The 23,865-nt window shown below is 35.1% G+C and overlaps 1 protein-coding gene and 1 pseudogene across 2 annotated transcripts in view; one reads left to right on the forward strand and one right to left on the reverse strand.

The window, feature by feature from the left end:
• The first annotated feature begins 701 nt into the window (after positions 1-701).
• Positions 702-23,865, forward strand: part of Cdc42se2 (CDC42 small effector 2) — a 62,188-nt gene continuing 39,024 nt past the window's right edge. For both annotated transcript variants that reach the window (XM_015492722.2, XM_048783165.1), the window contains exon 1: positions 702-875. The gene's annotated coding sequence lies outside the window, so the exon portion shown is untranslated. The remainder of the gene's footprint in view (positions 876-23,865) is intronic.
• LOC107147993 lies at positions 7,402-8,406 on the reverse strand (annotated as a pseudogene).

Raw genomic sequence — 23,865 nt, forward strand, 5'->3', positions numbered from 1 at the left:
ACTCAAACTAGGGCCTTCTGACTTCAAAGTCCACATTATTATGCCTTATACTATATTATATCCCCAATGCAGGAAAAAAAAATGCTTGGCTTTTACAATGATCAAATGTTCCCTGTGAGTTATTATAAATAGATAGCAAAGTTTGCAAGTTCAGATGTCTATAGGGTTCAGAAAGGTAACTGTGAGCCAGGTTGTAATGTAAGAGTGGTGATATTTGTGGAGAACTGCAAAGTCCATCTAAACAGTTAGATGCTAATCAGCCCCAAACTATGTGGGAGTGTGGACCCAGTATTGCCAGACCTACTTATTTTTCAAGAGAGGTCATAAATCTGGATTTTTTTGGTGAACACTTGAGATTTGTAAATGTAGGCAGCTATCCTTTAACATACAGCATAGACCAACCTTAGGTGGGTCCATTAAAGACATTGTATACTGGATTCTGCCCAGTGGGCAACCTTGGGTAAAAGTTGTATGTGGTATAGTCTGGAAGCAACAATAAATTTATACGATAGGAAAAGGGTTGTCACTCTGTATAATGAGCACATTACAGACATTAAAATGTAGGTTGTTTAGTTTAAACATGGTGTTTAGTGAGTCAAGGTTTGACTTCAGTTTTCATATGTATCAGTTAATTACATATGGGCTAGGGAGGAATTGCTCCCTGTAGCTCTTGCCTCCTAATTGCATGCTTTCATTTGCAGATAGAGCCAGTTTTGAGTGTGTGGATTTTTGAATGAAACCTGGAACCCAAATCAGAAGAAACCTTCAAGGAACAACTTCTATTGATAATGAGTCTGCAAAATCATCTGTGTACATACATATGGAGTGTTCTCATTTCAGATTTAGCTGAATGAATGGTTCATTCATGAGGAGTGGTAAGTCTCAGTATCTCGCCAATAATTAAATAACCTTAATCTTTTCCATATAAAGACTACTTTCCCTATATTTTTAGTGTTTACTGATGAATAGTGAGTTAATTTTTGTATTATAGAGAATGATGATAATGGAATCTGAGGGAATTCGTTATCTGTAACAACATGTTTAATGTTTGATTTCAGAGTCTGACTGTTCTTTTGGTTAGGCACATAATTTCCTTTGCCTCTATGTTTTTCTTTTATTTCTTAAGCAGCTCAAGACCTGAAATATTGTCCTTGAAATATTCAACCAACACTGAGGTGATGGTCGTATTTACCAGTAACCATTCTCTTTTAGTTGTGATAGCTTTTAGTTCCTTTGGAAGTGATTGTTTTAGGAATGGGCCTGAGTGCCACTTTTGTCCAATAGGAGATAAAAGGGAAATCTGTAGGAAGATTTTGGAGAAGGTTTTCTTGCTTTTGAGAAAAAGAAGAAAAAAGAGATGATTTCTTTTCTCTCTAGAATTGTTTTATCTGAGTGTGACTTCTGGAGCAACTGCAGACTTCTTGATAGTAGCCTGAGGATGATGCCTTCTGTGAAGAAAGGCAGAACCAAGGCTTCTGCAGAAGAGTAGAACTGGAGCCCTGTTTAATATGTCTGGAGCCACTTTACCTGAATCTCCTTACTGTTAAAGCAGTTTTGCTTTGACATTTTCTGTTATTTGTTGCAGAAATCATACAAATTCATTTGATTTCTCCTTTTCTGATTACACAGTGCCTGCACATGGAGTGTACCGTGTGCACTCTGCCACTGAGCTGTATCCCCAGCTACTTTTTTTCTTCATGGTTGTAATGAAAAATGGGAGAATAACCTTTTAAGAAGATTGGGAAGGGCTGTGGTTGGAAGCTCAGTCGTGGAGTGCTTACCTAGCATGTGTGAGGAACTAGATTCAGTCCTCAGCACAATATAAAAACAAGGTATATGGCAAAATGACTTGACTTTCTTAAAAAAGGGGCGGGGAGCCAGGTGCCATGGCACACGCCTGTAATCCCAGGGACTTGAGGCAGAGGCCAGTGAGAGGATCATGTGTTCAATGCTATCTTTGGCCGAGCAAATTACCGAGACCCTGTTTGAAAATAAAAGAAAAAGGGCTGGGAATGTGGCTTAGTGATTAAGTGCTCTGGGTTTATTCCTGGTACCAGGAATAATAAAAAAAAAAAAAAGATAGGGAAAGTTGTATGATGTGTTTTATGCATTGATTTAAACACAGTAATACCATTATTTTGTAATATAAGAAGTTTAAGCCAGGTGTGGTGGCACATGCCTATAATCCTAGCAACTCATGAAGCCAGGGCAGGAGGATCATGATTCAAACCCAGCCCTGGCAATTTAGCAAGACCCTGTCTCAGAATGAATGAATGAATAAGTGAGTGAATAAATGAATGAGTGAATAATGGATTGGGGATGTAGGCCAATGGTAGAGTACCCCTGGGTTCAGTCCCCTGTATCACCAAAAAAGAAAGAAAAATAATTTAAAAAGAAATTTAAATTACTAAGTACATCTTTAATATGCTTTATTTTATATATACTTTGAAAAATTTATATGAATGGAACATGTCTTACCTGAAGCAATTGTGGCAGACATATGACCTAAGCCAGATCAACCAAATCAATCTGGGAAAGCTGAGATAAAGGTACTCCTATTCTGAAACTTAACCTGAAAAACAAAGGACTCCTGGCAGCTGTCATCTGACCGTGAAAGGCAAATTAGTTGAGTAAGAAGCAATACTGAAGTAGTTAGTAGAGAATGGAGAGAAAACCCCAGAACACTTTGGTCACCTCAGTTGAGGGGCTAATCAGGCCTTTCTTAAAGATAGTACACTTCTAGACGCTCATTTATGTGAGCCAGTGAATTTCTTGTTTAATCCAGGGGTTTTAGATTTTCTCTTACATTTATGTAAAAATATCCTAACAGATATATTTTTATCACTCATTCTACATTTAATTGATAACTCAAGGGAATTTATGAAGAAATGTAAATTTGGAAAATAGACCTCTGGTATGGGTTATGGGTATGTATGGTGGCAGGTAATGCAGTCCATTCGTTTTTTTTGTTGTTGTTCAAATACACAAGTATCAAGTACAACTGCTATTGTGGTAATATATTTGCAATATTTTCAATGTCTGTATCTTTGCAAATGGAGATTATTGTTAAATAGAGAAAACTGATATGAATAATCTTACTGACAAATGTGTTTTAACCAACTGAGATTAGAGTTCTGGAAGAAGAGTATTTGTTCATCTACAGGGATTATTGTCTCCTTGGCAGGGAAACTTACTGAATCCTTGGCATTGTTGGAACTGTCAAACAAATAAGGGGAACTTGGCTGATTGACTTTAAAAAATACGTGTACAAGTAATTGTTAATCTACCCCCCCCCACCCCCGCCACCAAGATTTTATAATGTAACATCTCTTTTTACAAAAGGGACAATGGCTTTTTATTATTAATAACATGTATTATGATGCATTAGTTGGACTACCAAGTGTTATGCTTTCTGTAAAGTACTTTTTAACATTATCTTAGCTTACTTGCTCTGTAAATTATATTCATTTATACCCTTGAGAAAATTTAGAGTGGTTATATGACTTTTCAAGTGTTTGCAGCTGGGGAATGGTGAAGTTAAGATTCAGACCCATATCTGTCTTTGCGCACGTTGTTGCCTCTTTATTGTACCTTATTGCTTAGGTTGAGGCAGAGGACTTGCGCCACTTTCACATTGGGTTATTAAACTCTTCTCAGAAGGGACTGTCTTGAAATTTTATTGTGCAGGGTCAGAGAAATAAACTTTAAAAAATTCATTTTGGGTATCCCAGCTTCTTGGTAAGTTCAACAAATTCAAACATACAGTTCATTTTCTCTCTCTTTCTTTCTTTTTTTCTTTTACTGTGGATTGAACCCAGGGGCACTTGACCACTGAGCTATAACTTCAGCCCTTTTTATTCTTTATTTTGATAGAAGGTGTTGCTAAAGTTGCTGAGGCTGGCTTTGAAATCATGATCCTCCTGCTTCCTGAGTTGCTGGGATTACAGGATGTGCCACTACAGCCAGCTGATACTATAATTTCTAAAATAAAATTCCATCAGTGCTGTTGATTAGGGACATGTGAAAGGGTCATGGCAGCTCCTGTGTCCATTCCAAAGTCTCTGTGCATATTATGAGTATTTTCTAAAACTTGGTTTCTGGAAGTGAAATTTTAGGGATACAGTTAAAAGCATATTATTGAGGTTTTTATTTTTAATTTTTAAATTTTTGTGGTACTAGGGATCAATGCAGGTCTTGTATATGTCAGTTAAGTGCTGTACCACTGAGCCACATGCATCTCCAGCATCTCCAGTCCTGTTAAGGCTTTTAAACTCCTAAGTTGTTGATATGTAATTCTAGGACTGTTCCCTGAATCCATGAAGTCCTTGCTGTTTACTAATTTATTTATTTTTTTAAAGAGATGTGGCCTATGTTGCACCAGGCTGGCCTCAAATTCTGAAGCTCAAGCAATCCTCTTACCTTAGCCTCCTGAGTAGCTAGTGGTGTGTGCCACTACTCCTGGCTTATAATATGTCTAAAATCTACCATTCTGAACAGAAAATTTTGTTTTGTTCTTCATTTTTTATTTCTTTAATTGGTATTGAGATTTAACATTTTTACATTTTATATATTTGCTCTCACTTTTCTTTCAGTCTATTAAACATTTTAAGAATAAATTTTAAGTGGTCTTTACAAGTCTATTATTATTTTGGAAGAGATACATAAAAAATCAAAAGGATGGACTCTGGAGCTAGATTGTTTAGTTGCATTGACAAGAATTTATAGAATGTGATTATAATGAGCACCTTGTCTTGGAATGTGTACTCTTTTTCACCACTGAGCATTAAGCAAGTCTTTTATTGTGCTTTATATAAAATGTATAAGAGATCAGTTTATTTGTGGTTTATTAAGAATTTAAAAAATCAACTGGGTGTATTGGTGAATGACTGTAGTCTCATCACTAAGGAGGTTGAGGTAGGAAACACTTGAGTCCAGGATTTCCAGACCAATATGGACAATATGATGGGGCCCCGGTCTCCAAAGGAAAAAAAGGGATTTCTCAAATTAGAAGTAAATGTTCAATACGATCAATTCCATTTTGACATCAGTAAGGCCAGATTTTAAATGTGTTTCGACTGGACTTAAAATGCCTTTAACAGTGTTTGTCATAGTGTCACAGTTGTTATTAACTCAAATTATTTCTAGTTATTCTATGCTTCAACCAATCTCTTAAAGTCTGTTAACTTATTTCTTTTTGTAAATTCAGGAATATAGTGCTTGATTTATGCTTTTAAACATTTATTATAGTTTTATCATTTGCTGATTTAGCTTATTTTATATATTTTTCATAAAAATATTTATGTGGGGCTAATGTAGGAACTCAATGAATATTTGTTGAATGATTTAATTTTTAAAATTTTCTGATTAGTGAATCATCTCTGTAGCCTATTTTTTGACTGGTGTCAAGAAAAGAATGTATCCATTTTAGAAATGGAAAAAAATCATGAAATATGTATTATTAACAATTGTGGTTTCCTGATTTGATAGTTGTATGGCTCATTTTGAGCCCATCGTTTTCCTCTTCTGACTTATAGCATCTTGCCCAAGGTTACCAATCTACTGCCAGCTGTCTGATGGATTCAGGTATTTAGCGCACATGCATGCACACTTGCACACAGAATGATTTGTTTAAATCATAAAGAAATGTGCATGTAGGAAATGGTTAAATGCAGATGTAAAATGGGGTATTTTTTTTCAGACGTTACCCCTGAGTAGTTCTGAATTTCCTTCTTTTCTGAATGTAACTAAATATCTATGAGAAGAGCTTCAGAGATTTTTAAGGAATAGAATGAATAGCATTAACTCTTCAATTTTGGGTATTTGATCCCATATATATGTCTTCATCTGTACCTACAAAACAGTTTAAAATCTACTAACATTCATATAGTTTAAGTGCATGGAAACTGGTATTAAATTCTCAATTTTTTTGTTAATGGTCCAGATTAAAAGTATCTGGAAATAATTGCTGTTTGAGGGGCTATGCTGTGCTTACGTAAATAGCTTTAGTGGCCTTAAGGTTGGATCTAACCAACAGCTAAACCTAGTGTAGTAGTTCTTATGCTGCAGCTGAAATGTATTGTTGTATATCCTCACAATAAAGGCTATGATTGCAGTGAAGAAATTATGAAAGCACCCTTTTATGGTTTTGATTAAGCAGTGCTTTCTGGGCAGCATAAGCAAAAGCTCTGCTTATTTTGTGCTCTATGGACAGAAGACATTTTATAAATATTTATAAAAGAAGCCAATTCTTCTTTGAAAGGTAGTAGTCACATACAAGATAATCTATTTTCATTATTATTTAATAATTATGAATGCCTTTAATATGTATTTTCACTGAAAGATGTTTATATTGTAGGGAATGATACCAATTAAATGAAATATGTTGAGCTTAGAATTGATTTAGAAATTTTCTACCTTGAGTGGTATTACCATATTCCTATGGTTATCTGTTTCTCTTTAAAAATGATTGGCTCATAAAACTCAATAAAAGTTCAGTGTTACCTATGTTGTTTTGGATTTTTAATGCCAATAATGCCAGATAAGGAAGAGTAAATGTTATTTCTTTATATTTTTACACACACACACACACACACACACACACACTTATTTATTTATTTTTTTGGCTCAAACAAAAAAGCTGACAGATCCTTTTGGATCAGACTCACTGGATCCATGACTGACAGGCCCCTCTATGAAGAATGGTGGGGATTTTCTAGTTACCTACTAGAAATAAATAGATAAATATATATATATATATATTTTTTTTTGTACCAGGATTGAACCTGGGGGCTTAACACCTGAGCCACATCCCCAGCACTTTTTTATTTGTATTTTGAGATGGGCTTTACTAAGTCGCTTAGGGCCTTGCTAAGTTGTTCTGGTTGGCTTTGAACTTGCTGTCCTTCTGCCTCAGCCTCTCAAGCTGCTGGGATTACAGGTGCGTGCCACTGCACTTGGCTATTCCCTGAATATTCACCAACACCACGCCTAATTATATTATATTTTTAGATATTTTAAAATTTTTTCAGTTACATTTATCAATACTTTTTGCTTTTCAGTTTTATCTTTTAAAAATATCTGTGAAGTCTAGTTTGTACAAGATTCAGAAAGGACACAAAGCTGTTCACACGAAGTGGAAGATAGAAACCCTTCCATAGGCAGAAAAAGGGAGAACAGGATAAGATTCACAGGAGGGAACAAAGTACTATGGGCGTTCAAAGTAGGCCTTTCACAAATAGAGGTAGATATACAAAAGATAAATCCACATGTCCAAAGTCATGTTATTTTAGGGTTAATTTCTTATTGCAAAAAACATTTGTCAGGGTGCTTGTTGTGGTCTAGTCCCTATGGGCAATGCAAAAGCATTGTCCTTAATAGCTTATGCTGTGAAGATCCAAGATGTCAAGTGAAGGCAAGTGTGTGCCGCAGCCTTTGGTCAAGACATCTTGGACCCTTTACCACCCACAGCTGCAATCTTAGGCTGCTTATCATTCCACTGAATTCCAAAGACCGTAGATAGCGTTTTCCTGAAGAAACTCTTTTCTAAAGTTCTTCAGGCCAGTTTTGAATCTCAAAGTTAAGTGGAGAGGATTTTAAATACTTGATGGATGGCCAATATCTCTGAATGATAATTGGCAAATAATTTGTCTTGATAGAGTATTCCAAGGTCTTTTGAAGTGTCACCTTTGGAATATTTTCATCCATAAGTCCACCAAAGATGTAAACTTTTTTTAGGTTGGTAATCTTGAAGAGCATGTTCTAAGTCAGGAGTCAGGAACACAAGAGGTTTCCAGAGGAAATAAACGAAAGTGGTCTTCTTCTGTTATGCCTAGTAGGTAATCAGAAAATCCCCACCATTCTTCATAGAGGGGCCTGTCAGTCATGGATCCAGTGAGTCTGATCCAAAAGGATCTGTCAGCTTTTTTGTTTGAGCCGAACAATCTGTGGATCTGTCTAACTGGCCTACTCCAACGCATTCTCTGACATGTAGTGGATCAAACTCAAATCAATACATAGTTTATTCCTGATTATTTGGTCTCCAAAATTTTCTTTTTGGTTAAAGCTCTGAAATGTTTGTGCTAGGAGTAGATGCCTGGATTTTCTGCATGATTGGCTTTTCTTGTTTCTTGCTTCCTTTTTGTTCTTTGTTGCAGCTATCTTTTCCCAGTTTCTAGTTTTCTCTGAATATTTTTCTTATGTTATCCTGAAATAACCATTTGATGTGAGCACTATTGTTATGCTGCTTGTGGGGAGGGACTTTCTTTGGCACAAGCATTCCACATCAGTCTGCAGAAGCTGGAAATTTTCGGAGAGTCCATCTTCGCCTGTGTCCTCTAGGATGACTTCTTGCCTCTGCAGTATTGGTGACTTTAATCTCTGAGCATTCCCTTCCAATTTCCAGTCCATGTGCTTAGACATTATCCTGTGCAACAGCGGTGCACAGCTCACATTCTGAACATTCTGAGCCATTAATTTACATTTATTGAGTCTCCCAAATATTTCAAGCAGTTAGCAAAGCAGATTTACCAGTATAGCAAACAAATCTTCCTAAACATTCAAGTAATTCTTAAGTCTAATAAACATAAATTTGTCAGATCAGATTTTTTTAACTTTCTAATATTTTAGTAAATATCATGAATTACCATAACGTTATTATAAACTATTACCAAGAGTATTAATACTATAGGTTTTGACTTATTCTTCATTTCTGTATCGATTTCTGTATTTTCCCAGCCAAGGGATTTGCCTATCCAAAGGAAACAATTACTGTTTTAGATCAACTGAGGTAATTTGGATAAAACTGAGGTAATTTGTATAATTTGATAAAAATCAAAAAGACTGTGATGCTGATATGAACACTACATTTAAAACTATAGAATAGGAGTGGATTTCTGGGCAAAGAAACTTGAGACCTATAGAGGCTAGACCAAGGTGTGCTTCATTTCTGTAACTTGAAGTCCATGTTGCATTATCAGATCTTCAAGGGATAGCACAGAAACCCTTACCTATCTCTTTGGTTTTTTTTCCCTTCTATAATAATGAATGAATCACCCAGGGAACAGACTAAGGTGAACTTAATCCCTGCAAAATGTTATTAATTCTTTTCTCTAAAATAAAGTTCTAAGGTTAGAACTAACATTGAAAATAGTTGTTTATGACTATCATTTTTGCTTTATAATGGAGTATTTAGTCGTATTTACTTTTAGTTAAAAATAATTTTATCTTCATGGTTTTGATAGCTTGTGTTAACTTTTTTCACAAGATAAGTTCAGTAATTGTCATTCAAGAGCAAGGCCAAGCAGTTAAGAATTTTATCCAGAGAACAAGATTACATGATGTGCTAGAGAAAAATGGAAAAAGGCATGTGAATTGACCTTAAATTATTTTTCCAGAAAACTTTAGGGACATGAGTGCTTTATAGCAAAATTAATGTTAAGTGTTCTACATTTTTGAGTAAATACTTGGAGTTTTTTTTTTCCTTAGAGTTTCTGAAATTATTATTTTGAAAGTGTTATCATAGAGCCTGTTTTATCATGGAAGTATATATTCTTATTCTTTATAAGCCTTGTTTCTAAAATCTGAATATCAGCTCATGAGTATCTGGCTATAATCTGTGATTACATCCTAAGTTTTATAAGTCATTTTTAAATAACTTCTGCTAGACTTTAAGGTTCATTACTGTGCAATTTACTCTCTTATAACTTTTTATATGATATTTAAGACTAAGCTGATGCCTTGTATTTGGTGTGCCAGTTGGTTGAGAGGGATGCATGTGTTTGTGTGGCTTGGGAAGGGTGGGAGTTTAATCCTCACTGTGAGTTTCCAGAAAAGATAATGAAATCCTTTATGTCCTTTTCCATAGACCTGAATTTCAAAGACTCACATTTTAATAAGAATTGGTTGTGCAGCTGCAGCCCTGGCAACAAGGCCTGGGAGAAAAGAATTGGGGCAACATTCCAGAAATCAAGGCAGGCACTGGTCTCATGTGGAGCTGAGCTAATGAAACAGATAAAAATATAAAGCATTTAGTAGAAATAAGACTGATACTTTCTTTGGCTAGAGGATGTTGAAATTTTCTACACACATTTTATTATTTAAAAAGTGCAAAAACTGTCATAAGTTGCTCACTCAATAAGAGTAGCTATATTATATCCTCCTATAGTATAAAAACACCCTGCATATTCTTAGAAGTTATTATTTCTGCAAAATATACATAAAATTTAATTGTTGGTCTATTCTTGGTCTAGACGTTTTTAAAACTTAAGATACCAATTTGTCAGATTTTTAAAAAACAAGCATTTAGGTTTATTTTTAATAACTTTAAATGTTCATGGTAGTTTTAATATGAATTTCTCATGGTCATTTGACTCTTAGGATGCCTTTAACTAATAAAATTTGTGAAATATAGTCTCTGAACACTACGACAGAGCTATATAGTCTACCATTAAACCATTCCTTAGTACCTACTTTTTAGACATTTGGGTTACATCTAGGTTCTATCATAAAAAGAACTATTTCAACAAAGCATTTTTGTGCATATAGGCATTTTGTTCTCTTCTGGATTGCTCAGGATTACTTGTAGTTATCTAGATATGATACTAAAGCATTAAATGTAAAAATTAGTGTATATTTAATTGTGTTACTTCGTTTCTTCGCAGCATTGAATATTACATTTTAAAATTGGATATGAAATGATAGTGGCTTTTGGTTTTAATTTCCATTTCTTTTTCTTCTTTTTTTTTGGTCCTGGGAATTGAACTCAGGAGCACTTAACCACTGAGCCACATCCCCAGGGCCTCACACATGCTAGGCAAGCACTGAATCACTTCCACAGTTCTTTAATTTCCATTCAAGAAACCTTGAACATTAAAAAAAAAAAAAAAAAAAAAAAAAACATATCAGTTTCCCCCTTTGGATTATTACATTCATATCTTTTCCTATTTACCTCCTAAAAATTCATTAAGCTAATTGCCTCAAAAATCTTCCAGATTGTGATAAACCTTGTTTGTTCCTTACATATATGCCAAATGGTTTAATATGTTCCTGATTCTGTTAATAGCCTGAACAAAACAGAATGATGTAGTCACAAACTCCTAGAGCTGTAGGGACTCTTAGATATTGTGTTCATTTTCATTCAGGGAAACTGAGATCCCACCCTAAATTACATGATCAGTAACTGACTTTAAAGAGTTGTAGCACAATAAAGTCTATAAACTTTATTGCCTCCCTGTTATTCCATGTATCTCCTCTTTCTTCTGCTAGCATTTCTGTGAATTCCTTCCTGCCCTTTTCACTGTGCTTTCACTTCCATTGGACTAAACAAATCAGTCCAATCATANCCTCCCTCCCTCCCTGATTGAACTCAGGGACACTTACCCACTGAGCCACATCCCCAGCCCTTTCAATAATTTTTTTTAGTATTAGTTGGACACAGTACCTTTAATTAATTAATGTATATGTGGTGCTGAGGATTGAACCAGCAACTTGCATGTGCTAGGTGAGCACTCTACCGCTGAGCCACAACCCCAACCCCCTTATATATTTTATTAAGAGACAGAGTCTTGCTGAGTTGCTAAGTGCCTTGCTAAATTGGTGATGCTGGCTTTGAACTAACAATCCTCCTGCCTCAGCCTCCCGAGCCACTGGGTTTATAGACATGTGCCACCATCCCCAGTTTATTTCTGACACTTTTTAATAGCTCTTTCTTCCCCCAAATTGAGAAATACCCTTAATACTCTTAAATTCTTATGTGTCCCCTGACTCTCCATTGCTAGTGTTTTTGATCAGAACTTTTAATGGGTGGGTACCAAGCCATTATCTTTTAGAGTACCTTCTGTATTTCTTCTTTTGAGTATTACTCCAAAAGTATTTGTTTATTGGACTTTATATGGTGTTTATAGGCTTTGTATATTTGAGAATATTTTTGTCATAACTTGATATTTGAAAGACATTTTGTCTGCATGTAAAATTCTAAGTTTAAAGTTTTTTTCACTTAATACTTTAAAATATAAGCTAGAGTCTCTTGTATTCTAAAATCAAAAATGATCTGAAAACCAAATAATTTTTTCATAACTGATTTGGCAAGAAGACCCAAACCAAGCTGATTTGAGACTATTATGATTCATTTGGTAGGAAAACCTGACCTGAGCTAAGGGTGTTTATGGCTTTTATTCATCTCACTTAATGTGTTCATTTATGAGGCAGTGTCTTAGACACTGTTGCGATGTTATATAACATATATACCACATTACTTTTTCAAAAATCGAAAATATTCTAAATTCTGGAAAAAAATTGGCTTTAAGGAACATGTATAAAGGATCATAGATTTGTATTATTCTATCCTCTGATACCTATTACTGGTACTACTTGTTTCAATATCTGATGATAATCCTATTCTATCATTGTTTTCTATCCCCCACCCCCAGTCTTTTAGAATTTTTCTTTGGTAGTTTTTAATTTTCTAGTAATATTTTTAAATTTTTCTTCTCTTGGATCTCCTATAATTTGAATGTTGTCTCTTTTTCATATTCAGTATTTCTACTTGATTCTTATTCATTATTTGGCTTCATAGTGCTAATTATTATGTTATTATAATTATCATCTCCCCTTGACTCATTAGGGGTATGTTCCCAGATCCTCCATTCCAATAATTCTGCTTCAGATAGTAAAGTTTTTCAGTATGTTATCTTTCTCTTACAATACTTTTATGTTTCAGTTATTTCTATTTGGGGTATTAAGCTAATGATTCTTTGGGGGACATTTGTCACTTAATCCAGATGAGTTTAAGGAGAAAGACAACTTGAGTCTTGGGTCTGGCATCACTGATGCAGTTAAGTTCTCCTGTTGAGCATTTCAGATTTTTGCATTAGAGTGGTCCATGCAAACATTCTAAAATCTGAAATTCTTCAAAAAAGAAAATACTTCTCGACCCAAGCATTTGTGATAAGAAATACTCAACCTATATTGGAAAAAAGGTAATCTCTTTAGATTGTAATTCTTTACCAACCCTATAGGTATGTCCTGTGGCATGGAGTAAGACTGGGAGAGTGAGCCAGGTGGATGATGGCTGCCTGTTTTCATGAGCTTTCCCTCTAGAGCTTGTGTGCTACCCTTGCTTTATCCTGCTGACAAAGACACCTAGGCTGTTGGCTGCATATCTCTGGTGAGGGAGAAAAGCAAGGGCAGAATCTAAAAAAAAAAAAAATCTTTTAGCTAATCAGTCTTTTAGCTCCTACCATTGTTGTACTTTGCTTTTGGCTATAGGTCACCAGTTTCTTCTCAGATGAGTTGACAAGCTTTTGTTGTCTCCTGCAGTTTTTGTTTGTTTGTTTGTTATTACTGCTATTATTGCTCTTGGAGCCCAGCACCCCTCTCTCCTTGATTTTTTTTACTTGGGGGTTGGGGCAGGAACCTGTGATAGTTTGTGTCATTTCAGGAACTAGATGACCTCATTTAACCCAATAAAGATAGTTACACAAGGATTTCCTTGAGAATACACGGAAATCTTTATTGAAAAGTTAGATATAAAATATATACAAAATTTGTGAAAATAATCATATAAGGACTTCAAATATCTATTGCTATTTAACAAACTACTTCAAAACTCAGTGACTGTTTTGTTAAATCTCTCAATATTGAGAGTCAGAAATTTGGGTAGGTGTTGACAATTCTTGACATAACTTCAACAGAGATCATTTGTTGGTATTCAGGTAGCTGGGGAGCTGGACTGAAAGATACTAGGCAGCTTTATTCCCATGCCTGGTGCCTTGGCTAGGAATGCTGAAAAACTGAGTGCAGCTGGAACTGTTAGTCATATGTCTAAATGGTGGTTTGTCCAGCATGGCAGTCTTGGTGTAGGTGGACCTCTGAGCTGAAGCTGCAAGGCTTTTTATGACCTCATAAATTCTAAGACCTGACTTAAGCCTCACTCTGTAATTAAACAAATCAGTAAGGTCTGCTGAATCCGGCATAGAAGAATTTGACTTCCTCTCTCATTTGAAAGAATAAGAATTTGTCATCATTTTTTGAGGGGGTGGTGATACTAGAGATTAAACCTAGGGCCACTGAACTACATTTCCAGCTCCTTTTCATTTTGAGATAGGGTCTCACTAATTTTCTGAGACTGGCCTCAGACTTGGAGATCCTCCTGCCTCAGCCTCAGTTGCTGGGATTTTAGGCATGCACCACCATGCCTGGCAAGAATTCATGACCTTCTTAACATACCACATAAAATTATTAGAATTTTGATTTTTCTAATTGTTGCTTTTAGGAGAATGTCATGAAGTTTGGCTCAGGGAATCTTTTCTATTTCCCTCCTGTCTGAAGGAGATTCTTTGGAATAGAGGGTTATATAAGTCTTTTTTGGTTAATTTTTATAATATTTTCCCCTATATCAATGATTTTTTTTTTCTAGGGGAACCACTCCCCAAGGACATTGGCAGTGTCTGGAGACATTTTGGTTTGTTGTATCTATTGGCGTAGGTGTTACTGTTGTCTAGTGGATAAAGACCTAAGATGTTGCAAAATAGTACAAGGCACAGGCCATCTCCCCTACAACAAAGAATTATATAAGCCAAAATACCAATATCACTGAGGTTGAGAAACCCTGCCCTGAAGCAATCCTGCAAAGTTGATACACTTATGATACTTACAAAAATAAGTGGTAGAATCTAGTTTTAAACACAGATCTTTTCCCCCAAATTTTATGGGTATTATACAGTACAATATATATTTTATGTTGTGAGGTTAATTCATTAAGCATTTATGTGAAAATATTGGGACAAGTTACTGTATTAAACGCAATGAGGTAAAATGATAATTTATATTTTACTTTTGATGAAGCTTATAAGAATCAGTCATAAATAATTATAATGTAAGGTAGCACTGAATATATCCTAACAAAAGATGCAGAAAAAATGGTCTGTCTTCAGTGTTACTTAATGCATCTGAGCTATGGTTTCTTCACTTCCAAAGAAAGAATACTTGCCTCTTAGGGTTGTAAAGAATAAAATGAGATATTTCTCGCAAAGTATAATGTATAATTAGCATTCAATGTCAGTACTTTCAGCTGGCATGGTAGCACACACCTGTAATTCCAGTGGCTTGGGAGACTAAGGCAGGAGGATCACGAGTTTGAGGCCAGCCTCAATAACTAAGCAAGGCCCTAAGCAATTTAGGGAGACCCTATCTCAAAATAAAAAATAGGAAGGGCTGGGATGAGAGTCAGTGGTTATGTGTCCCTGGGTTCAATCTCTAGAATCGCCCCCCTGCCCCCCCCCCAGTGTTTTCCATGTCAGGGACTTAAATACAGTTGGAGTTTTCTTTTAAGCTAGAAGTTTTCTGTCATTATTGATTTTTTTTTTAAAAAATAATCATTCAAAAAGAGAATAGAGAATCCAAGAATATTGACTCAATATGAATTATTTAACTTCATAGACCAGAAATAATCCATGTTCTTTAATGATGGATTAGTATTCTATGTTTCTGAAATCATCTTCATCATTATAATGTCATTATCAATGATTTCCATTATTATAAGCTTTCTTTTGAATACAGGTATGAAGATCTGTCACATGCCATATTAAAAAATTTTCCTCCCAATATTGTTCATGATTCTGGGTAATATAAAAGGCTTAAACAGTTTTTAAAAATTATTATTTAGTAACTTCATTACAAATAAACAAATAGTTGCCACAAATTTGTAAAGGAAATAACCTGTTACTTATTTAGTGCTGAGTAGGTACCTTTGGTATAACATAGCAGCACAGGTCAATGCCGTGGTCTAATTTTGTTCCAGTCATTTCATATTGTCATTTCATATTGTCATTAGTGATAGTTTCATTGGCAGCCAGCATGAATGCCTGCAGCTCCTCAAGTCTCTGTGGAATAGGTGTCTTTGCTCGAGTTTTCTTTTTGCATATCTCCTCTAGAAATTGGTTGTTATAAAGCTGGGAATCTAGGTGGCTACTGATTGAGAGGCAGGTCAAAATTTTGAACAGAATGAATATCCTACCACTACAATAGGTTTTCATTAAAGAACCTCTGAATTGTGTCAGAAATAACACAGAGCTCTATGGAGCTGCTGGAGAATGGAGACTTCCATAATCTGGGTTTGAAAATACCAGTCCATCAAAATGGCTGTAGGAGATTCTTGTCTTTGTATTCTTCTCTGCAAAAATAGAATGATTGAAAACTCAACTTAAAATGTGGCACAGAAGTATTACATTTTGATGAATTCATTGCATGCTCAATTACAATGTATTAGTTTTTACTGGGACCTTGTAGACATTCTAATTATTTTTCCTCCTAAACGTAGCATCATCACTGATGGAACCTTTAAAGAGTTATCCATGTGATTGAAAATTTTATCTTCCTCCCTTAGGGCCTGTGAAGCAGGTACAAATATTGTAAGATTTTTACTTCAGTAGCTTAATGAATATGTTCCAGACCTATGGACTGTTTGGATGCAAACAGTCCTGGGACATAACTAAATGGCACACAAAAGTCAATTACTCGGGGCTGGGATTCTGGCTCAAGAGGGAGAGCGTTCGCCTCGCATTTATGAGGCACTGGATTCTATCCTCAGCACCACATAAAAATAAAGACATTGTGACAATCTACAACTAAAAAAGAAATAAATAAATAAAAGTCAATTACTCTTTTAGCAGACAAATGAAATGGAATGGTGGACTCCTCAGTTCGTTATGTAATATATATCTCTATATAATGTTATTTGCATAGTAGTCTTTTTAAATTGTCCATTTCTATTAAATCACCCTTTGTTGATCATTGTCATATCCCCAATGCCTTATATGTAGTAGTGTTCATGCTGTTCAACAAATACAAACATGATTGCTGTCAACAAAAATATTGGTGAAGCAGAAACATTTTTTTTTACACTGCAAGTTTACTTTTGTTTTCACAACTATTTCTTGAACTTCTCTAAAATACAATTGGCATTAGGAACTAAGTAATATTTCTCTGCTGTTGTTCTCTGATTTGTTGATTATAAATTGCTGCTGGTATCTACAACACATGTTTGTTGCAATCCTACATTCAAAATGAGTACTGAAATTCACTTCTGAATATGTGGTATCAAAGAAGGATTTTGATTTTTTTTTAATATTTATTTTTTTTAGGTGTAGATGGACACAACACAATGCCTTTATTTTTATGTGGTGCTGAGGATCGAACCCGGGTCCTGCCCGTGCTAGGCGAGCGCTCTACCGCTGAGCCACAATCCCAGCCCCTGATTTTTTTTATTTAATTCATGTATAGCACGTGGAATCTTGCCTAGCATGTGCGAAGTTCTGAGTTCAATACCTACTATGAAAAAATAAATAAAATGAAATAAATCTAAAATAAATAAATAAAATAAATTTAACTCTTTTTTATAAGTTTGCATATAAACTGCCAAAGCTATGTATAGAAAGATTAAATTCCACTGCAGAGCTGGAAAATGATCATCTAAGCCATCAGAAAAGGCAATAACTTAACAGTGGCTAAAAACACTGACTAAAATCTCACATAAATATTTTTCATATCTTTAACCTGTTTAGTACTATTGTCTCAGATGTGAAGCACCTGTAAAAACTTAAATGGAGCAACAAATATACCATTTATTACCACTTTGGAAATAAATGTTATATTTTTAGAGTTCTATTCTTTTGAGAAAAGTAATAGGTGGGTGATTGGAGCATCTACCAAAGAAAATTCATATATGTAAATGAAATATTTTCATATATTTTTCATTTATGAAATATGAGAACACCTCATTTTAACTTGGGGTTGTCATGCTTGGGAGAAATCTTGGTATCCTAATATCATCTTCTCTCTTATATGATTATCAGTTATCTACCCCAATTATAGGGTTAAACATTTTGATAATATCATTTGATATAAACTTTTGTATTAAATGTACAAGCTGTGATGAGTAACTATGGTCCCATCTGCTCAGAAGGTTGAGGCAGGAGGATCAATTGAGCCCAGGAAAGTTTGAGGACACCCTGGGCAACATTAGCCAGACCTCATCTCAAAAAAGGGGGGGCAGGGAGGGGGGCAGTGTTAAACAGTAAGAGCACTCTTTAAAAAAAATGACAATTTAGGGGCTGGGGCTCAGCAGTAGAGCGCTTGCCTTGCACGTGTGAGACCCTGGGTTCGATCCTCAGCATCACATAAAAATCAATAAAAAGATATTAAAAAAAAAAGAAAATGACAGTTTAGATGTTATAGCAAATTAATCTTCAGTGGCAGCTAAAAATGCCTCATTTATTTGGGAGAAAATATCAAGTTAATAATTCCTAAGTCATTTAATTTGGCACAAAGCAAGTAGGAGTCAAATGTAAATCACTGATCTTTTTCCTCTCTGGGGATGAGTCTGAAATACAGTATTACAGCCTGGTCTCCACCTTGCCTTGTTACACATCCAGAAAAGTGAATGCAGTTTGTGCTTAGTTGGCTTTCACATCTCCAGGGGAGTAATAGCGAATTCCTTGCCTGTCCAGAACATGTGATTTGCACATACTTCTCATTCACTAAGCCTTTTAAATTATCTCCTCTCATCCTTTCTTATACAAAACACTTGGCAGGTATTTCAGAAGTAACTAGATAATGAATTGAGTGGATCCTTCTAAAACTTGATCCTCTGAAATCCAAGGCCTTCCATACTAAAAGGAGAAAACCTGACTAAAACCAATTTATTATATGAACATATTTCATTTGTAATTAATAACTGATAGAGTAAACAAGTTAGAACTCTTCAACTATCTACTGAATTTTCTGTGCTTTTCATCTTGGTGTATTTCGTAGACATAAAATTTATATACATTTAAATCACTTTTGAAGAAGCAATGCACTTTTGCTATCAAAGGGAAAAATTTAATTGACTTAAGTATTTTTTAACTGTACGTTGGTACTAATCATGCCTCACTTCCCCTTTTAAACGTAAATTTTAATAAACAGAATTGTGTTTTTGATGTGTGCTGTTCTATCTAAGAGAGACAGACTTAACTAGAAAATAATCTTGGTACACCTCCTAAGGTGAGCTTTAGGAAAGCTTGTTTCTGTTCAGTTCTCTGAAGAGGGAAAAAAGGATATAATAATAGTGACTGCAATAGTAGTAACCGTAGTTACATATAGTAATTACTATACATTGCTTGCGTGTGTGTGTGTGTGTGTGTGTGTGTAGAGACTTTGTGCTAAGCACTCTCCTAAGCAATTAAATTTATTCATTCAGTCCTCAATTCAGTCCTCATATAAACCTTTGGTGCAGAGGTTGAACCCAGGGGTACTTTACCGCAAAGGTACATTCCCAGCCCTTTTATTTTTTATTTTGAGATGGGGGTCTCACTAAGTTACTAAAGGTTTCATTAAGTTGCTGAGGCTTACCTTGAACTTGTGATCTTCCTGTCCCTGCCTCCCCAGTCACTGGAATTACAGGTGTGTGCCACTGTGCCCTGCTTATAAATTCCCTTTTATAGAATAGCAAATTGGGACATACAAAGGTTAAGTAACTTGCCTAAAATCATAAAGCTAGAGAGTGGAAGAATTCAGAATTGAGACTTAGGCCTTCTACTTTCTTGAGTCTTAAGTTCTAAATTATGTTTACCTACACACTGGTGTGCAGTGTGAATGTATGTATACTATCCATGTGGTACAAGAATCCTAGGCCAGAGGATTAATTTAAAATTTATACTTGAATTCTAACCATGTATTTGACTAATAGTAGTAAACAGACATTATTTGTTGTAAAAAAAAATTTATACTTGTGAATATCTAAGTAGCAGCAAAAGCAATTGCCTTTAGGGATACATCTTTAAACAAAGAGCACAGATTTACACAAGAAAAACAAAACTTAGGATGAATCTATAATAAAATGATTAGAAGGAAACAGTCCAACTCACCAGTGGCAATTATACTAATACGAACTTTGAATATTGCTTCAACCAAAAATTATAATTATCTAGCAATGATGGTACAAAGGTATTATTGAGGGTAGGTAGTCACGTTATAAAAGAGACATTCTAATCTATTTTTAAACAGGAAGACTGGAGGTTTAAAAGAAAGAACTTGGTAAGCTAAAAATTGTTACCACTAATAGATATGGACAGATAGGTCAGAAATCTGCTTCTGTTTATTTAGCAGTACTGGGGATTGAACTCAGAGGTGTTGTACCACTGAACAGTACTCTTCCCTCCCGTCCGTCCGTCCTTCCTTCCTTCCTTCCTTCCCTCCCTCCCTCCCTCCCTGCATCCATCCATCTATCCATCCATCCAGATGGGACTTCTCTAAGTTGCCCAGATTGGCCTCAAACTTGGGATCCTCCTGCCTTATCCTCTCAAGTAGCTGACATTATAGGCATGCACTATCCCATTGCACCTGACTGAGATTTGCCTTTTTAGTAGACTTTTTAAAATGTGCTTTTTCTTTTTTTATGTAAATTTTTAAATTTATATATGACAACAGAATGCATTACAATTCTTATTACATATATAGAGCACGATTTTTCATATCTCTGGTTGTATACATTGTATAGTCACAACAATTTGTGTTTTCATATATGTACTTTGGATAGTATTGATCATCACATTTCACCATCATTAATTACCCCATGCCCCCTCCCTTCCCTTCCAACCCCTCTGCCCTATCTAGAGTTCTTTTCAATAACAATAAAGTTTTGTTAAAATGTAAGAAGGCATATTATTGAGTGGTTTTATTCAGAGAATTGGAAGGTGTAGGATAGAATTTGAATATGGATTGCTTGGTAAGTAGTGTGTGATAGTGCCACTCATCAAGAAAGGTAAGATAAAAATAGAGGAAAAAGAGTGAGTTCAGTTTTGCACATATTAGTTTGTGGTACCTGGGAGGCTACAAGAGATGTTCAGTAGCAGGTGATTATAAATGTGTAGACTCAGGAGAGAAGTTTAGAATAGTAATAGATTTCAGTTCATCAATCAATAAACTGAGACCGTCCATATCACATAATCTGTATTTCTAAAAACTCTAGGTAAGCTAAGGAAGGGCATAGAGTAGGTAAAGAGATGGAAAATGGATAGAGAGAAAAATGAAAAAGAGAAGAAAGAGTAACAGGAAAGAAAGAGGGAAGTTGCTAAAGAGAGAGGGAATAGCCAATTGTGTTGACGCACACCTATCGTTCAGCTGCTTGGGGTGCCAAGGCAGGAGAATTGCAAGTTCAAGACCAGACTGGATAACATCTGAGAACCTGTCTGAAAATAAAAAATAAAAAGGGCTGGGGATATAGCTCCAGTTTCAATCCCCAGAAATACACACACACACACACACACACATATACACGAGAAAGAAAGGGAAAGATAACTTATTCTACACAATTGTGCATTGTAGAGGATGGGCAAGCAGTTTTCATGGATATTACTTTCTTCACTGTTAGTTGGCTTTCTATCACTAACACAAAGTACCTGAAATAATCAACTAAATAGTTTTTGGCTCATAGTTTTAGAGATTTCAGTTCATGAAATCTTTGAACCTGTGGTGAGGCAGCACATAATGATGGGATTGTCTGTCAGCAGAATCACTCACGTCATGGTCAGAAAGCAAAAGAATGTGAAAGAGGAAGGGGCCAGGGTTTCCTAATATCCTTCTTGGAGATATCCCAAATGACCTAATGACCTCCCACTAGGTCCCTCCCTGGGGACCAAACCTTTAACACATAGGCTTTGTGGGGCATTAAATGTCCAAATTATAGCAGTTGTTATATTACTCTTTCAGGTTAGAGCTAATATATCTTCTCCTATATTACCTACTGTAATAATAGGTTTGTGTTTGGTATTAAATACTTTGAGTTCTAATTGAGTGGGAAAGGGAGGATGTCAGAAAGTAAAAGCTTAAGTATATTATGAAATGTTACCTCATTACAGCTTTTAAAATATTACGGATTATGTTTTGAGGTTGTAGGGATCAATCAATCCTAAGGTTTCACATGTGCTAGGCAGGTGCTCTACCATTGAGCTATATTCCAGTCCAACTCTAAAATACTAATGTACAAATTGATGCAAATCAAACAAGACTATAATGGGGTAAGAGGCATGGAGTCTTTGGATGAGCACAGCCTTTAAGGCTGTGATAAAAATTGAGATTTGACTACATAAGACATTAAGGCTTTTATATGAAGGCTATAAACAAAGGTAAAAACAAATAGTGATACAGCATAATACTTGGCAAAACCTATAAATAGAGAACTGTAAGACTTTGGATATGTTATATTCTTGAATTAGGACATTCAGTATTATTAAAAATATAATTCTCAAAATAATTGATGGAATAAATGCGGTCCCACTCAATCTCCAGGGGGCTTTTTATAGGAATTGATTGATTTGGAAGTGTATATAGAGATATACAGAAGAACTCAAAAATACAAAGCAATCTTGATTAAAAAATTGGGAGACTTATCAGTACCCGACTAAGTTTTACTGTAATGGTACTGGTGTAGGATAAACAAATAGACCCTATAATGCAATAGCCTAGAAATAGACCCAAATTTGCAATCATTTGATTTTCAATAAAGGTACAAAATCAATCCAATTGGAAAAGGGTATTTTTTAATAAATAAGCTGGAACAGCTGGATGTCCATATCAAAATAATAATCCTTAGCCTTTTCCACCAACAATTTTTTTAAATTAGAAATAGATTATAGACATAAAATTAAACCTAACAATTTTAGAAGAAGGTACAGGAAGTCTGTGATTTTGGGACTATGCAGAAATTTCTAAGAATACAAAAACACAGATCATAAAATATAGAATTGATACATTAGACTTTATTAAAATTAACTTAAACATTTTAAGAACTGTGATTAGGAAACACACCAGGGAAAAATAATCATAATAAATGCATTGGACAAATAACTGATTCCAGAATATATAGAGTGCAACTCAAGCCAGCATAATTAGAAAATGGATAAAATATCTGAACATATATAACTAACGAAGATATGTTGAATAGCATCAGTTATTAGGAAAGTGCAAATTAAAGCCACAGCAAGATACTACCTGACACTCATCAGAATGACTAAAATTAAAAAGACTGACAATACACAGTAGGATATGAAGCATCTGGAGCTTTCATACTTTGCTGGCAGGAAAGCAAAGTATTAAAACTGATTTGGAAAGTTGGTGGACAATTTCTTAAAAAGCAAAAAATACACTGTACCTACAATATGATCCAGTATTTCTATTCCTAGGTATTTTCCTGGAAGAAATGTAAACATCTATGTGTACAAACAGTGTACATATGTTCGTAGTAGATGTAATTTTAATAGCCAGAAACTGGAAAAACATTAATACTTACCAACAAATGAATGAGTATGTAAAGTGTACAATATCTGTACAATGGAAATTAACCTAGCAATAAAAAAGAATGGAGTCCTAGTGGGGGGTGGGTACATTCTGTGTGACTGCACTTAGATGAATCAAATCAGTTATTTATTTCTTTCTTTCTTCTTTTTTTTTTTTAAAGAGAGAGAGAATTTTTAATATTTATTTTCCAATTATCGGCGGACACAACATCTTTATTTGTATGTGGTGCTGAGGATCGAACCCGGGCTGCATGCATGCCAGGCGAGCGCTCTACCGCTTGAGCCACATCCCCAGCCCCAGTTGTTTCAAATACAAGAAAAAACAATTATCATTCATATTTCCATAATTACATGCATCCCTGCTTGTACCTTTTATAACTGAGTTCAGTTCAGGGAACGATGGTTTGTTGAACTTTGATTAACCAAAGAAAAGTAGATTTGTGGTAAGTTCATTATTTGAAAGATGTTTTAAAAATGAGTTTATTTTTTTAGAAATCAATTCCCCCTCCACCAATCAATCCCCCCTCCCCCGCGC

This window comes from Marmota marmota, unplaced genomic scaffold, assembly GCF_001458135.2.
Source record: "Marmota marmota marmota unplaced genomic scaffold, marMar, whole genome shotgun sequence".
Classification (NCBI taxonomy): Eukaryota; Metazoa; Chordata; class Mammalia; order Rodentia; family Sciuridae; genus Marmota; species Marmota marmota.